This window comes from Odocoileus virginianus, chromosome 2 (assembly GCF_023699985.2).
Source record: "Odocoileus virginianus isolate 20LAN1187 ecotype Illinois chromosome 2, Ovbor_1.2, whole genome shotgun sequence".
NCBI classification, from domain to species: Eukaryota; Metazoa; Chordata; class Mammalia; order Artiodactyla; family Cervidae; genus Odocoileus; species Odocoileus virginianus.
This window is the reverse complement of record NC_069675.1, coordinates 61,000,500-61,018,669: the sequence shown is the minus strand read 5'-3', so window position 1 is coordinate 61,018,669 and position 18,170 is coordinate 61,000,500. Positions and strand designations below refer to the sequence as shown.

General features: G+C 39.7%; 1 long non-coding RNA gene across 4 annotated transcripts in view; it reads right to left on the bottom strand.

Annotated features, from left to right (window-relative positions):
• The window catches only part of LOC110134005 (uncharacterized), a 312,186-nt gene that overhangs the window by 85,756 nt on the left and 208,260 nt on the right, over positions 1 to 18,170 (bottom strand). The window contains exon 2 of one of the 4 annotated variants that reach the window (XR_002312935.2): positions 5,945 to 6,041. The exons of the other annotated variants lie outside the window; for them this stretch is intronic. This is a non-coding gene — a long non-coding RNA (uncharacterized lncRNA). The remainder of the gene's footprint in view (positions 1 to 5,944; positions 6,042 to 18,170) is intronic. 4 annotated transcript variants of the gene reach the window in all.

Sequence of the window (18,170 nt, the reverse complement as noted above, 5' to 3'; positions counted from 1 at the left end):
AAGAGCTAATGGTTTCACAGCATTCTACTCTCTTTTCTGCCTGACCTGGTTTGTATACCTCTCTCAGGACATCATCATCCTCACACAGGACCGTATGCACATCACACGTGCAAACACACACACACATATGACACACTCACAGGAGTTACCAATCCGTGCTTGTAAAAAGGCTTGGGCAAGATTAAGTCCTAGAACTTTGGCAACAGGCTATCATGAGAGAGGCTGGAAACATCAGCAGAGAGGAGCCTACAGGGTCTGAGAAGCCTCTGACCTGAATTTAGGAAAGAAAAGTTAGGATCTCCTTTCCCCAAGAAAATCCTCCAGAACACAAAACCCATCCCGACATACAGATGCACGTGTGTGTGCTCAGTTGCTTACTCTTTTTCGACTGTTTGCGACCACATAGACTGTAGCCTGCCGGGCTCCTCTGTCCACGGAATTTTCCAGGCAAGAAAACTGGAGTCGGTTGCCATTTCCTACTCCAGGGGGTCTTCCCAACCCAGGCATAGAACCCACATCTCGAGCATTGGCAGGCAGGTTCTTTACTGCTGAACCATCAATTAATTACAAAGGCTGCTGTCAATACCGGAATCTTTCCTCCTCTTATTTAATGTTTCCCAAGGATACACTCTGTGCTGAGGACTAATTTCAAAGCACCTAAGAAGCAAGGCTTTGTGAGATTTGAGTTCCTCAAAGGTACAGGCCATATTTCCATCATCTTTGTGTATCAGTCGTCAGCACACAAGAGATCTTCCTAGATGCCTGTTGCTGTGGGAATGACCTGCTTATGCCACATGCTCACACTGTAAAGAGGTGTTCCCCCAGTGAACACCTCTGCCTCTTACCTGAGATTATGCAGTATAACATCATTAATATCATCTACACTGCCCTGGCGGCAAAGCCTGAATATGGCCCCACTAATAGGAAGGGCCACGGTGGGGAGTGGATGTTGCCTACTCTGCCACTACAAAGGGATGTCTTCTTTAGTTATTAGGTTAATCAGGACACCTTGACTGAAAGTGACAGAAAAAAAATGACAGCTGAAACTGGGTTAAACAAAAAGGATATATGTTGGCTAAGTTCCCAAGAGGATAATCATAGCTCTTTACCAGAAGAAAGGTGAATAGATACTGAATGGCAGAAAAACAGATGTTCACCAGCGTCTTCTGCTGTTACAGCATGGGTGACCTTCATCTTTCTAGCTCTTCTCCACACCACAAGAGTCGGTCAACAAAACTACACTCTTCCACCCACCAGCTGTCTATTCTTCCTCCCAACCAAAAGTTTCTCTCAAATTATTTGTACATACTACACATGCTAGACACTTAAATTACCCCTTCCATGCCTTAGCATTTTAAACAAATGCAGTGAGTCTTTCTGGAGGCTGCTGTGAAGGCTGAATGTTAAGGGGGGAAATGTGGAGAGTGTGGAGGAGTGACTGACTCCTCAAAGTTTTTTCAGGCCCCTGAAATCATATCATAGGGGCAGCCAGTCATATCGGGTCCAAGTCTCAGGACCCCAGAAGAGAGGTTAAGTGCCAAAGTACATCCAAGGGAGAGTGCTAGGGGTCAAACTGCTAAGGAAAATCATGTCCAAGCAGTTCACAGAGGAAGGAAGCTCTGAGGCGAGCATTCACTGCTGGAGCTCGGACGCCAGGGATTAGAGAGCCATAAAAAGCAAGAGCAAGGAACAGTGAGAGGGGCTGAGCGCAGGCTGACGTTGGGGTGGTGGGCAGTGTGAGCAGAAATGCTTGTGCTGCTTTCAGCTGGCCCTAAGGTGGGCTGGCTCTTCACATAAGGGACTAGATAAATAAGACTTGGCTTCCATCGAAGGCTATGCCCCAGGGCCCTGCTCAGCCCTTTCCTTGGGTCTAGATTTTTCCTCCCTGTCCCCATTCTAATGTTTTTCCTAGAACTGAGTCTGCACATAGTGGTTGATCTTCACAAACAACTGAAAATCCTCAATATTTACCAAACACCAAGCATTAGCTCAGCCTTGGGCTATGTGTTGGTGATACACAGATGAAAAGGATGTTATTTTCAAACTTGGAAAAATTTGCTGAGGGTGAGTGAAGCAGTTGAGGTGTTTTTTTTTTTTTTTCTTAATGATGATAAAATATTGGTTCTATGACAGAGGCTTATACAAGGTTACCATAGGAACTCTGAAGAGGAGCAATTAACCCAAGTGCTCTCAAGGTTGTGGGAGGGAACAGTAGGCAATGAAGGTAGAAGGAAAGCTGGGCTTGATCCTCCATGGAATGGCACAGGGTGGAAAAAGGAAAAGCAATAGGAATTAAGAGCTGGATCAAAAAAACATGACGATCTGCAATTCTTCCCTTGAGCATGAGCTTCTTGGCATGGGGCCTTCTATCTATAGGGGGCTCAGTAAATGTTTGTGAATTAAACAATGAACAGAATGCCTTTGGAACCGAACGCAGACCTGCAAGACCAAGGGGCGTTGCTTCCTAAATATTATCACAGCCTTGAATTTCTCATTATGACTCTCTGAGTAGTTTAATTAATAATTGCCATGGGAAGAGGAGAGCAAAGTGATAATTAATAGCTATTGGCCAGAGCCACTGCTGAATTAAGAGTCCAATTACAAAATGAACAAAGCACATCCAAAAAGAGCAACGAAAGCCCATGGGTACCAAGTACCCTGGGGGATTTTCTTCATCTGAGCAGCTACTAGGTGAAATGTGTTCCAAACAGAAAGAATGAAGAAAGGATAAGTGTGAATGTTTGCCAGGAAATGACTCCCTCACCATGGCTTGCACTTCCTAGAAATGCAAAATTTGCCACTGGGTTCCTTTTCCTCCCAACCAATAGCAGAGATTAAAATAAAAACAGAAGACAAGGGGCAGGTTACAGCCATCTTATCCAGGGTGTCAAATGCCCAGAATGCTTCCAGAAGTCCCAGAGCCCCACAGCACTTCTGAGGTCCACAAATCCCTATGACTTGGCTTGTTGATTCCTCCTTCCAATGGCAGCAACATGTGTTCAGGAAAATAACAACTACAGGACTGTTCATACACAAAGAACCTCAAAAACATCTGGTGAGCAAATAGCTGGGTGGTTGACCATTCCACTGATCTCTGGGGGTTAACCTTCATATTTATCTCCATCGTCCCCATCAGGGACTCTCCTGTTTCTGTCTTTTCCATGCACAATGACTCTTCAATAACAGCTGACTTCTCTGCACAATCTCTTCCCCACAAAGCAGGTCTTCAATGCTCAGTCTTTAGAAAGTTATTATACACAAACCATTAATATAGCTAAGTCTTTACTTTCTTTTATGAAGAGCCTTCTATGAATATGAGATCTTCAGTATGAGGTAACTTAAGGAAGGTATGAAAACAACCCAAATGTCCAACAAGAGACGGATGGATGAGAAGATGCAGTATATATATACACACAGTGGAATACTACTTAGCCATAAAAAGAAGTAAATAATGTCATTTGCATTAACACTGATTGACTTGGAAGGCATTATGCCGTGTGAAATAAGTCAGAGAAAGACAAACATCATATGATATCGGTTATATGTGGAATTTTAAAAATACAATAAACTAGTGAATAAAACAAAAAAGAAGCAGATTCACAGATACAGAAAACAAACTAGTGGTGACCAGTGGGGAGACAGAAGGTGGGGGGCAACACAGAGGGAGAGCGGAAAGGGGGGCTATTATGGGATTATATGAAGTCAGGTGTGTGAAGATTTCAAAGACTAAAACAGGACAAAGAATTTAAAGAATCATTCAATAAAAAAGAATTTCTAAACTTGAATCTTTAAGCTGGTGAAATAAAATCAGAAGTTTCAGATTTTTAAAGAAAACGGTGTAATTTATAAAACAGTATGGGGTATGCTAAAGAAGAAATGGAGAAAATCAGTAAACACTGCAAACAATAACAATAATCTGGAAAAAATGGCAGAAGAGTAGAAAGGAGATTTTTTTTTTTAATAACAGTGATTTCTATAAGTTGGAACTGCTTTAACTGAAGCACTGACTGAGACAATTCTGCACTTTTAAAGGTAGCTTCTTTTAAAAAAATCCCTCTTTTTCCACCCCTAGGAAATGTTGTTTTATGGAGAAGTACATGATGTAAAGGTGACATTCTGTGGCTGAGCCAAGGAACTGCAATGGTTTAATCCAAGCGCCCTGGTCTTCCACACACCCTTCCCTGCAGAGCTCCACGAACTTGTAGGCTGTAGGCTAACAAACTATTTCTTTACATTCCATAGACTGAACTTCAACTAGGACTCAAGTGGGAGCCTGTCTTTGCAGGTTAAGATCTCAGAGTCAACACCAATTACTTTCAATTCGCCCTTCATCAGAGTTTATGTAGCAGAAAGATAGGGAGGGTTGAAATTAGAAAGCTAACTTCAAGTCCCATACCTGCTCCCCCTACCTGTTCTCTTGCCCTCTCAGGGTCGCTCTTCTCTTGCTTGTGAAGTGTGGGTAATCATGCCTGCCGTTTCCACCGCATAAAAAGGTGTACATATCTGGAGAGCAGGGGAGTAGACATGATACACAATAGAAATGCTGTATCGAGATGGAGTGATTTCCACGTTGCAATGAAAAAGAACTTTCTTTTAGGCAGAGAACTCAATCTTCTTGCCAGGTACACTACAAAGCACCTTCGCTGTGAACCTTTCACAGGTTTCCCCAATCTTCCTGCTCCTGTCACAGGCCTGAGTTACTGGAAATGTCTCGGTCACATCATTCCTCTACATAATGTATATTGTAACTTCAATGTCTAGCTCATTTCCCAAGGCTTGAGTTTCTAGGATCAGTACATTAACATATCGTGGGCATCAAGAAGTGTTGGGCTGGATGAAGCACAAACTGGAATCAAGATTGCCAGGAGAAATATCAGTAACTTCGGATATGCAGATGATGTCCCCCTTATGGCAGAAAGTGAAGAGGAACTAAAGAGCCTCTTGATGAAAGTGAAAGAGGAGAGTGAAAAACCTGACTTAAAACTCAACATTCAGAAAACTAAGATCATGGAATCTTGTCCCATCACTTGAGGGCAAATAAATGGGGAAACAATGGAAACAGAGACTTTTTTTTCTTGGGTTCCAATATCACTGCAGAAGGTGACTGCAGCCGTGAAATTAAAAGACACTTACTCCTTGGAAGAAAAGCTATGACCAACCTAGACAGCATATTAAAAAGCAGAGACATTACTTTGCTGACTAAAGTCCATCTAGTCAAAGCTATGGTTTTTCCACTAGTCATGTATAGATGTAAGAGTTGAACCATAAAGAAAGCTGAGTGCCGAAGAACTGATGCCTTTGAACTGTGGGGTTGGAGAAGACTCTTGAGAGTCCCTTGGACTGCAAGGAGATCCAACCAGTCAATCCTAAAGGAAATCAGCCCCAAATATTCATTGGAATGACTGATGCTGAAGCTGAAACTCCAATACTTTGGCCACCTGATGCGAAGAACTGACCCATTAGAACAGAGGATAAGATGGTTGGATGGCATCGCTGACTTAATGGACATGAGTCTGAGCTGGCTCTGGGAGTTGGTGATGGACAGGGAGGCCTGGGGTGCTGCAGTCCATGGGGTCACAAAGAGTAGGACACAACTGAGCAAATGAACTGAACTGAACTGGGCTTCAAGAACAGAGCACTGAACTTGCATCCAGGGTCCTGAATTCAGCAAACTAGTTGCCCCCAAGTTTATATTCCAAGCCACAGGCCAACTTTTACATCATTTGATTCTTTTCTTTGTGGAGGCCAGGAACTAGCAAAGGCTTACTTGGCTAAGCATCCTCCAGAGTATGGAGGCCTGCTGAATTCCCCTGCGAGTTTTATCTTGACAGGCAGAAGTTTCAGTTTCCAGATGGGAGCTTAGGATTTCTCTTTTGCCCCTCTAAAGCAAAAACCAAAACCACAAATATACTGAAACTCTAAATAGATTAAGTCTCAACACTACTTGGCTTCAGTTCATCTTTGTATTACCACAGTTGTCCTTTCTCCTCTTCTACTTTTTTTTTTTTTTTTTTACTTTTATTGGATTTCTGCCTTCCCATCTGTAAGAGAAGAGATAAAAAAGAGCAAAATAAGGTAGGGACTTAATATCAAAACCTATGATGTACTCTTGCCTTTTTCATTTCTTTTATCAGAAGAAGAACACAAAGGTCTATTTGGGGGAGTGGAGAGAGAGAAAAAGAGAGCAATGCATCAGTTATTACCTGCACTGAAGTAAAAGTAAAATGAGAATGAGTATTTTTCTCCAACACTAAAGACAGATGAAGATCTAGGGTGTGGGATGGCAAGAGATGACAGAACAGGGAAAACTGGTGAGAACTGTGCTCACAGTGTTCTTATCTGTGTTCATGAATACATAATTTGTGGATTTCTCAGTTGTACTGAGATAGTTTCTCCCTTTCTTCTCGAAGATGCCAAAAAGAATCGCACTCAAGGATAGGGAAACCTGACGGCCAGGGGATTCCGACAGTGCCCTCGCAGAAGCCCCCTTGCAGCTCTGCCCATGACTGAAGGCTTTCAGAATCTCTTCCCCTAGCATGAGCATATGTTTTTTCCAAGCGAGTAGTGCTGGCATCAGGCTTCCTTGGTGGCTCAGTGGTAAAGAATCAGCCTGCAATGCAGGAGACCCGGGTTTTGAGTTGGGAATATCCCTTGGAGAAGGAAATGGCAACCCACTCCAGTATTCTTGCCTGCAGCATCCCATAGACAGAGGAGCCTGGAGGCCTATAATCCATGGGGTCGCAAGGAGTCGGACACAACTGAGTGACTCAGAACAGTGCTGACATCAGCTTAGAGAAGAATCAAACATAAGAGTCCAGTTAGATCCCACTTTATAGGAATTGGATATTAGACAGAAGACTGGCTAAGGACAGGCCTGCAAGTCCTATCTCTGAAGGTGAGCATGCCCTGCACACACCAGCCCTCCAGGGAGGCCGTGTCCTTGTCTGCAGTGAAAACCTGATGCCTACCCTGGCAGACTCTCCTTGGTGCAACATTCAGGCCTTAAAGGGTTAAAGTACAGAGCTCTGCTAGAGGGAATAACAGAGCTTACTGTGGAGTTCAAACGCATTTGGACAGGTCATTTAGGCTTTGCAGGTCGTATGGTTTCTTTCACAATTTGTGTTGCAACTGCTGAACTCTGCTGTTGTAGGACAAAGAAGTCATGGATAACATGTAAACAAATGAGCATGTATCTCAATAAAACTTTATTGACAAAAGCAGCCAGAGGGGTGAATTTATAGGTTTTTTTTTTTTTTTTTTTTTAAGTGAGGTTTGCTCAGTTGGGAGAAAAAAAGACATGTTAAATTAACAGCAAGGCAAGAGATGGGGGCTTCCCTAGTGGCTCAATGGTAAATAATCTGCCAGCCAATACAGGAGATGCAGGTTCAGTCCCTGGGTGGGGAAGATCCCCTGGAGAAGGAAATGCAACTCACTCCAGTATTCCTTCTGTTTTTTTCTTTTCATATTTTTTATTATATATATTTTTAATTGGAGGGCAATTACTTTACAATATTGTGGTTTTTTGCTATACCTCAACATGAACTGGCCACAGGTATACGTGCCCCCTCCCTCCTGAACTCCCTTCCCACTCCCTCCCCAATTCGTCCCTCTAGGTTATCACAGAGCCTGGGAAATCCCATGGACAGAGGAAGCTGGCAGGCTACAGTCCATGTGGTCACAAAAGAATTGGACATGACTTAGCGACTAGAACAACAAAAACAAGGCAAGAGATAGCCAATCATGACACTTGCTCATGAAATGCCATAACATCTGAGGCCAGTTCTTGTTAAAAACATACCTGTGGCCATGAGAGTTCTGCAATTTAACCACAAAATGTAGATAAACGCAATTATCTAAAGCCTATTTTAAATAATGCCTTTTACTTTGAAAGCTTTGCTACCATCTTATTTAAGCTTCATGGCAAGTATTTGGAGTAGAGAGCATCTATCTGTTCATGTCAAAGAGAAATTTTATGTAGAAAAGGAAAATGTTTTGCCCGAGAGCTCACAGATTCATCCTGTGTCCTCGAGTCCTACATTGGTGGATTCTCAATTAGTCACTTGCGGAATATAGAAAACTGGTTCATCTCATTTTTAAGATCACATTACATCTCCAGGACATTTTTTTTTTAACCATTTTATGTAAACCTTTGAAATGTTTTAGGTGCTGACCTTGCAATTTGCCACCTAAGCACCTGTTTTTCCTTTCCATTCTGTACATGAATGTGAGTCTGAACTGGTTCTACCAGCTCTAAAATATAGCAATTGGGTAACCATGACAATAAGGTGCTGTCACTCACAAAAAGAACAAGCTGAGTCACCTCCTGGACTTTTCACTCTTCAGGTCCCAAACCCCTCGGATTAGATAACTCTCTCTTATTTAGGGGGAAAAGGAGGGTTAGGGGTTAAGTCTCATGTCTCAGGGCAACACCTCAGTGAGAAATCCCAATCAGGTAATAAGAATAAGATGAGGCCAGGTTTCGGGGTCCAAGCCACACCTCGAGACAAGCAGAGCTGAACCTCTCCATGACTCCTTCTTGAGAAAACACAAATTGGTAGGAGGAGCCGTCCTCCTGACAGCAGTCCTTGGCTGGGCCTCCGGCTCCCAAGACAGCCTTCCTAGCCAGGCGCCTTCTCCTTCTCTGGGCCTCTCATCCTTTTGTCTTCCTATTAGTCCATTCAGCCCAATAGAGCCAGTTTTTTGCATATTAAAACTTAATTTGTTTAAGAACCAACAGTTGGAGGCCTGCTACCCAGGGGCCCAAGTGACAGATCACACAAGGGGAGCATCAGCCTCGGAGACTGCCAATTTGGCGGGTGCCCGACTTCTAGGAGAGACCAGCCCAGCCCACGAGCTCCTCACTGTCAGGGCTCCAAAAGGCATTACCGTGAGCTCCAAGGTGGAGCTGTTTACCAATACCATGATCTCTCCCCAGATGCAGCTGCTACTGCAGCTAATTAAGAGAACAATTAAGACTCAGGCAATCAGTCAAGTACACAGACCTCCGTCATCTTCCCGGCTCTCGGGTGCAGCGCTGCTCCCAGAGGGCTGAACCATACTCAGTCATTCAGAAAATGACAGGAAGAAGCTATTAAATATCTGAAAACCATAAAAACACAATCGTACTGTTCTTTAGCTGAGCCATCCACCAGAGACCAATGCCCAGCAACTTTTGAAACTTAGCAGTCCTCTCAAATTCACACACTCACAAATAAGAAGATTAATCAAAAGCAGCTCAAATCAAAATTTAATTATAAGGTGGGAATGGGAGAGGCTGGGCTGGCCATTCTCCTGGTTTTGTTTTGTTTTGTTTTGCTTTATGACTGATCAATATCCCTCGTATCAGCCAAATGCATGACAAAGTCCACGGGGTATCTTTAGAAAGGAAGTAACAGATTAAATATTGAGCTAAACAATTTAATCTTCTTCTGGAAGAATTTTCAGATATTTGTAAACGTAAATCCTATTAGAAGGGTACAGTCTCCATGGGCTATAAAGTCTCACTGGGAGAAGTTCATACACAGATATACAATGCACTAAAACCAAACTTCTCTTAATAGCATAACATGTACAGATCAGGAAAAAAATGCCCTTAAAAAGTACATATACATATGTGTGTGTGTGTGTGTGTGTGTGTATTTTTTTAGTAAACTTATTGCAGGGCAGACTAAGAGTTCTTCCTCTAAGCAGGTATTATTCTCTTTGAGCCCTTGGTGATCTGGAATAAGAAATGAGGCTGACAATCTTAGCAAAAAGCACCATAATCAAAACATTTCTTATTAAACACCTACTATATGCCTTGTGAGGGATAATGAAGGGGTAAATAGAAAGTGTTGCTATATTTGAGCTTGGACTTTGGGAGTCAAACTGGAGTTCAGATTCTCACTCCTCACATATAAGCCTTCATTCTGTTTCATTATCTATTAAGTGGAAGCCAGTAGTCTTCCAGTTTTAGGGGTTGTTTGAGGTTTAAATGAGATAATACATGCAAAGTTCTTAAAACAAGTTCTGACACATGGTAAGTACTCAATAAAGCTATGACAATAATGACAATGATTTCTAAAAACTACAATTTGCAGATGACTTGAATAGTCACTGTGATTTCTATACATGATCTTATTGAATATTCATTACAACTTTATACAATGAATATTATTACTATTATGGTCATTTTAGAGATGAAGAATCATATCTTATGAGGCCAGGCCTCCCAAGCTAGTGAGCAGGTACCAAGTGAACCAGTCTGGCATTCACAAAAGACTTGAATTAAAGACTTTTGTTTTTAACTCCAAATGAGGGGATACCATCACAGACAGAAAAGAAGCCAAGATCACTGAAAGAGAAAAACTTAACCTTTTTCTCTGGTTAAAGCCCAGGAGGACACATCTTTTAATGTACTATGAATTAACATTTTTTACTAAAATTTAAAATTATCTTATAGACAGAATCATAATACATTGTTTTATCTATTAAAATGTAGATTTGTTCCATGTGAATATTTGAAATGTACCATGATTTTTTAACCTATTCTGGCCTTTTCATCTTTTTTTGTACATCAAAAGCCTCAAAAAAAGGTTGGGGGGAGAACGTCCTGGCTTTCTGGTTCACCTGATTTCACACTATTAATGGATGCCAGGGAATGCAGAGCTACAGAGAGATGCATGACAGAATACTACCAATGTTTCCACCACAGACAGGACAGTGCCAAGCATCCTCAAGAGCATGTGCTGTGCTGTGCTTAGTTGCCCAGTCAAGTCCAACTCTCTGTGACTCCACGGACTACAGCCCACCAAGCTCTTCTGTCCATGGGGATTCTCTAGGCAAGAATACGAGAGTGGGTTGCCATGCCCTCCTTCAAGGGATCTGCCCAACACAGCGACCAAACCCAGGTCTCCCACATTGTAGGTGGATTTTTTTACCTGCTGATCTACCAGGGAAGCCCCCTCGATAGCACAGTTCAGTTCAATTTAGTCACTCAGTCATGTCCGACGCTTTGCGACCCCATGGACTGCAGTCAACTCTTCGCATTAGGTGGCCAAAATATTGAACTTTCAACTTCAACATCAGTCCTTCTAATGAACATTCAGGACTGATTTCCTTTAGGTTGGACTGGTTGACTCTCCTTGCGGTCCAGTTCAGTTCAGTTCAGTTTTCAGTCGCTCAGTCGTGTATGACTCTTTGTGACCCCATGAATCACAGCATGCCAGGCCTCCCTGTCCATCACCAATTTCCGGAGGGACTCTCAATAGTCTTCTCCAATACCACAGTTGAAAAGCATCAATTCTTTGGTGCTCAGCTTTCTTTACAATCCAACTCTCACATCCATACATGACTACTGGAAAAACCATAGCCTTGACTAGATGGACCTTTGTTGGCAAAGTAATGTCTCTGCTTTTTAATATGGGACTAGATCTGATAGACAGAATGCCTGAAGAACTATGAACGGAGGTTCATGACATTGTACAAGAGACAGGGAGCAAGACCATCCCCAAGAAAAAGAAATGCAAAAAGGCAAAATAGCTGTCAAAGGAAGCCTTGCAAATAGCTGTGAAAAGAAGAGAAGTGAAAAGCAAAGGAGAAAAGGAAAGATATACCCTTTTGAATGAAGAGTTCCAAAGAAGGGCAAGGAGAGATAAGAAAGTCTTCCTCAGTGATCAATGCAAAGAAATAGAGGAAAATAATAGAATGGGAAAGACTAGAGATCTCTTCAAGAAAATTAGAGATACCAAGGGAACATTTCATGTAAAGATGGGCTCAAAAAGGACAGAAATGGTATGGACCTAACAGAAGCAGAAGATATTAGGAAGAGGTGGCAAGAATACACAGAAGAACTATACAAAAAAGATCTTCATGACCTAGATAATTACGATGGTGTGATAACTCACCTAGAGCCAGATATCCTGGAATGTGAAGTCAAGTGTGCCTTAGGAAGCATCACTACGAACAAAGTTAGTGGAGGTGATGGAATTCCAGTTGAGCTATTTCAAATCCTTGAGAGCACAGGTAACAGTAAAATTGTAATAAATTAATTAGCAAGGAAAGAGCATGGAGCACTTATTACCTTTGTTTTTAACATTCTTAGTTTACACAATTTAATTTTTACTAATGTCTGTGTTTAATAACAGCTTGGAAATTTTCTGAAAATCTAAAAAAGAGCTTTCATGGTAAGTAGGAGCCAGATGTAGCACATTACTGACTCCACACAAAGGAGTCCTGTGTACAAACATGAATGTTTTGGAAAGCGCATGTCTCCATATAATAACATTTTAGAGCAAGTCACTTCTGAATAGTTACTATATTTAAAAACATATGCCCAGGTGCATTTCTTTATATTTATAAAAGAATACATGCCTCACACTAGTCCAGGTGATCTCTCCATAGACACTGCTTTCCCAATCCCCCAAACCGTGTGCTAGTCCATGCGTGCAAATACTGGCACTGCCTGCTACAAAGCTTTATTGGAATTGGCCAGAGATGAAAAATACCCACATCCACATGCAACTGACAGAATAAGCCGGGTTTCACATTGTTGGCTATCAGCAGACCTAACTTGATGTCACAGATGAGCTGGTGGCCTCTAGATGACCACTGGTGGGCTACTTTTCCTTCTTATTTGGTGTTACCAATCAGATCACTCTCCTAACCTTATAAAATGCTCAGAAATTGAATAATCAACATCCACTCAAATAACAGGGTTTTTTTACATTACTGTGCGCTCATTGGCACACATATACCTACATACATTCACTCCAAAGAAACCTCATGTTTTAAGTTAAATATTGCTCTTCTGAAATGTATAATACTTGTAAACTGATATGCTATATTCGTTTCCTGATATATAAAACGGGAGCCAAAAAATACATTCTTTTAAGAACTAAATTCTATATCCAGATATATTTCTACTATATTTTAGTACACCCATGTTACTATTAAAATTTATTAAGCTACCACCTGAAATTTCCTTACAGCCAAACTACCACTGTTGAAAGGGAATCTGTCCAATTCTTATTGCTTCTCCTTTTATTGGAGATGGGAAACCAATTGACCCAAAATCAATGGCTCAGATCTCCACTGAGGAAAAGAGAAGCAAGTTCAAAGCCTTTTCTTACTGCTCCAAATCTGAGAAATGTCCACTATGAACGAAAATCATACAAATTCAAAGGGGAAACCAGAAAACTATGATTTTCAGGCTCTGCTTTTTCCCTGAGTAATTCAAAATGATTTTATAATGATATAATGAATTTTTCTGGGCCATTAGCCCAAAATGTTGTCTGATACCTATGACTACTTTGAAAAGGAAAAAGAAATTAAGCAAGAAATAGACACTGAATTTGGAAAGACAGTTATGTCTTTATATAGCAGCCTTTTCATCTCTGCCTACATTATACATAGTTTGTTGTTTTGTTTTATTTTGTTTTTTTTTTTTTTTTCAATCAGAAGAACCACTGGTCTCTACTTGTAAGGTGTAGTCTTCTTGGACAGGATTTTCATACGAAAAGTCGATCTCTTGACTCAAATAGGATCAATTCACTACCAGAGTTCTTTGCTAAGAATCTTCCTCTATCTACCATTCAAAGAAATATAGAATAAAAAGGGAGGTGGAAAAGAAAGTCCTTTGCAACAAAGGAAAATATTTCATAATAGAAAACAATGCATCTTCCTCTCCAGGGTGGCAAGTATTTATTTTTAAATGGATTGTGTAGAAACTGGACAAAGGAATGTCAAGCAAACCCCAAGTGGTGAGCCTCCACAAAGAATAAAATGTCCTAATAATTCGTGAATAGCAGAGAGAAGGAAGGAAATCTCCCTAAATAATTTCATTTACTCCTTTTCTGCCAAAAAATACTCACACAGGAGTTCCCTGGGCAGCCATTCCTCTGAAAATTGAGTTCTTAGTCTTCACATCACTTGCAAACCAATTTAGAGGTGAAAAACATAAGTCCAGACTGTATTTAAGCAAACAACTCATTGTTTCTTTACTAAGCAAACTGAGTTCATCTAGTTTCTCATTAAGGTTTTGAAAATATCTGCTTGTTAAACTGAATGCAATTTTTCACCCTTCTTTCAACAGTTAGAAACACAAAAGGTTTAGAAGAATTATCCAAATAATTTTTGAAAACAACTTATTCTGAGGATTGTTGTTACTTGGATATTACTGGGGGAAAAATTATATTGATATATAGCCTGCTTTAACTGATATGAAAGGTAAGTCCAAGGAAGAAAAAAATTTCCAACAAAACAGAAAGAAATTTCTAAGAGGAACACCTATCATTACAGACCTCTGGTTTCAGAAATTAATGAGAAACTTGAGCAAAAACTGGGTAGCAACACAGCCAATGTACATTTTCGTCAGTACTCAGGCTAATTCGTTCTGTATATTTTCTAAAAATAACAAAATGAAGAATGAAGAGTGTGTCCCCAGTCATGTGCATACTCTGTGAATCTCATTACACCTCTCATTTCAAAACTCTCCCAGGTTTCTGACTTCCACTGTGGTTATAAGTGTGTTCAGGTAGGGAAAAAAATCAAAGAAAAACGGAGAATTCAAAATCAGCACAGTGATTCAAGGACGAACCAAGTACCAACCTGGTTTTTGTCCTATGCCTAAACCATGATAAAGAACAACCACCAAAAAAGAGCCTATCAAAGTCAGTGTCTTTCCCAAGAATTCATTTTTTCTCCCAACGTCCCTGTTTGTGTCAATGTAATCATCTCTCTTCCATTTTCACAAACTAGAACCTTGAAGTCATCCCTGAAACTCTCCTCTCCTCTGCATTTTGACCTGTTTCCAAGTCTTATAATAGCCCATTTGAATTATTCCTTAGCTTCAGCCCTGTTTCACCATTTCTATGGCCATCAGCCTAGTCATACTTGAACAACCAAAATAACCTCCCATGTGGTTACCAACTTCACTCTAGCCTGTGGCACACAAATCCAGAGGTCACACCACTGTTAGACAAAACCCAAAAGCCCTGTTGTCTTCAAACTCGTGTGCAGAATTAATAAAAGTTCCTAATCTAAATTCCCCTCTCCTACAGCGATGTTACTCCAGTCTTCCTATTTGTAGATGTCCCCGAGTAACCACTTTTGTCATCTTCCTTTAAAACTAGAATCTTGGATTATAGCTGGACACATCACACCTGAAATAAAGGCTACATTTTATGCATTCCTTTGCAAACAGGTGTGCCCCTGCAATCAAGCTCTGGCCAATACAATCAGAACAGAAGTATTATGTGTAACCTCTAGGTCATACCCTCAAAGTGAAGTAATGCGCACTGGAATTCTTTCTCTGTTCTTTCACACTGACTAGGATAAAGATGTGATAGTAGGATCAGAAACAGCCACTTTAAACACACAAATGTAAGTCATACATGGGGGACAACAGAGACACTCTTTCAGCCCTGCCAGTTCTCTGCTTTCAGATGGCTAAGTAAAAGGAAATAAATTTACATCTTATATAATCCATTGTTAAGTTGTGCTTCTGTGACAGTAATCTAACCCATATTCTAATGCATACCCCAATATATACTATATCCTCAATTGTTTGATAAAATTAAAAGTGTATATTTTCTAAATTTACTTTTATGTATATAAAATCATGGATCTTTCATTCAAAATCATAGTCACTTTTGGCACACAGCCCAACACAAGCCAGCAATATGGCAATAGTTTCATCATTTCAAACCACTTTTTAAAATCTCCAGTTGAAAATGTTTCTTTATATACATTAGTTAAACTTTTCTGGTTGCAGTTGTCAGAAACTTAAGAGAAACAGGAAAATTTATACACACAAACACACACACACACAAGCCACACAACATACACACAGAAGAGTATGTAATGGTTTTAACGGCTTTCAAGGAATATCAGAAACTTCCCTCTCTCTGTTTCTCAAGTCCTTTGTTCTGTGTGTGTTTTATTCTCCTCTCTCACTATAAACTAGCTTCCTATGCTTCCCTGTTTGAAGGCGGGATACAGCTGCCTATCAGGAATTCCTAAGTTCTACATATTATCATTCAGAAACCCAAAGAGAGACACTCTTATTGCCTTTTATGAGTTTTATCATGTATTGACCTAGGCAGACCCTGAGAGCAAAGGTACATAAAATAAAATTGGCTAGCCATTTTTATATATAGCCTGGCAGGCTACAATACAAGGGGTCACAAAGAGTTGGACATGACTGAGTGACTAACAAGAACACAACAAAAATATATACTTCAGAATATATTACAAAGCTACGATAATAAAAATAGTATGGAACTGGCACAAAAACTGACAGATAGATTAATGAAACAGAATAGAGAGGCCAGAAATAAACTCACACACACTTATGGTAAAATAATCTATGATGAAGCAGGCAAGAATATGCAATGGAGAAAAGACAGTCTCTTCAATATGCGGTCCTTGGGTAAATCGGAGAACAACATGTAAAAGAATAAATCAGAATATTTTTTTCCCACCATATGTAAAAACAAACTCAAAATGTAAAGCCAGAAACTACAAAACTTCTAGAAGAAAACACAGGCAGAACACTCTTTGACATAAATCACAACGATAGTTTTTAGCTCTTATTCTTTAGGCAAAGGAAACAAAAGTAAAGATAAACAAATAAGACCTAATTTAGAGATGTTTTTACACAGCAAAAGAAACCATCAACAAAATGAAATGACAAACTACTGAATGGGAAAAAATGTTTGCAAACAATGTGACTGACAAGGGGCTAATATTCAAAATATACACATAGCTCATAAAACTCAATGTCAAATAAGAAAAAATGCAAATGACTCCATTTAAAAAAATGGGCAGAAGATCTAACAGACATCTTTTCAAAGAAAATAAACTGATGGTAAACAATCACATGAAAAAATACTCAAAACTGCTAATCATCAGAGAAATGCATACAAAACCACAGTGAGATATCACCTCACACTGTCAGAATGGCTTTCATAAAAAAGACCACAAATAACAAGTGCTGGTGAGGATGTGGAGAAAAGGGAACCCTTGTACGCTGCACTGAGAATGTCAACTGGTACAGCCACAGTATGTCAACAGAACTGCCACATGATCCAACATGCTTACTCCTGGGCATGTCTCTAAAGAAAATGAAGATATTTTAATTCAAAAAGATACACACACCCCAATGTTCAAAGCAACATTATTTACAATAGCCAAGATATGGATGCAACCTAACAGTCCATAAACAGACAACTGGATAAAGAAGATGTGGCATATATATATAAAAATACAGACAATAGGATATTAGCCATAAAAAATGAAATTTTGCCATTTGCAGCAACATAGATGAATGTGAAGGATATTATGCCTCGCAAAATAAGTCAGACAAATACTGTATATCACTTATATGTGGAAACTAAAAAATAAAACAAACTAGTGAATATAACAAAAAAGAAACAGACCCACAGATATAGAGAACTAACGGTTATCAATGAGAGAGAAAGGAGAAAGGAACAACATAAGGATTGTAGATTAATAGAGACAAGTGATTAACCATAAAATAAATAAGGTACAAGGATATAATACACAGCATAGGGAATACAGACAATACTTTATGATAGCTATAAATGGAATATAACATTTAAAAATTGTGATTAACCATGTTGTACACCTGGAACTTACACTGTAAATAAAATATGCCTCAAATTTTAAAATTCCAAATTCTACTTACTGTGAAAAACAAAAATAATTTTGATGTAAACTTCATCTCTTTCTTTCACTGTTCATAGATTTTTTTTCTCCTCTATATGAGAAATATTTGCTTACTCTAAGATGAAAAAGATTTTCTCTTATTTTCTTCTAGAAGCTTTATGACTTAGCTTTTTAAAATTTCCATGATCTATGTGGAGTTAATTTTATGTATGATATGAGGCAATGATCAATATCCATCTTTTCATATGGAAATTATATTTATACAATCATAACTTTTTAAAAACTAGTTCTCCTTTCCCCCATTAAAATTTCTTGGCACCTTTATCAAAAATCAATTGACCATATATGTGGTAATCTACTTTTAGAATCACTGTTGTGTTCCATCGTCTGAAAATGTCCATATGTCTTGTCCTTATGCCAATATCACATTGTCTTGTTTACCATATCTTTATGCTCAGTCTTGAAGTCAAGAAGTTATTCCTATGTTTCAAAGTTGTTGTTGC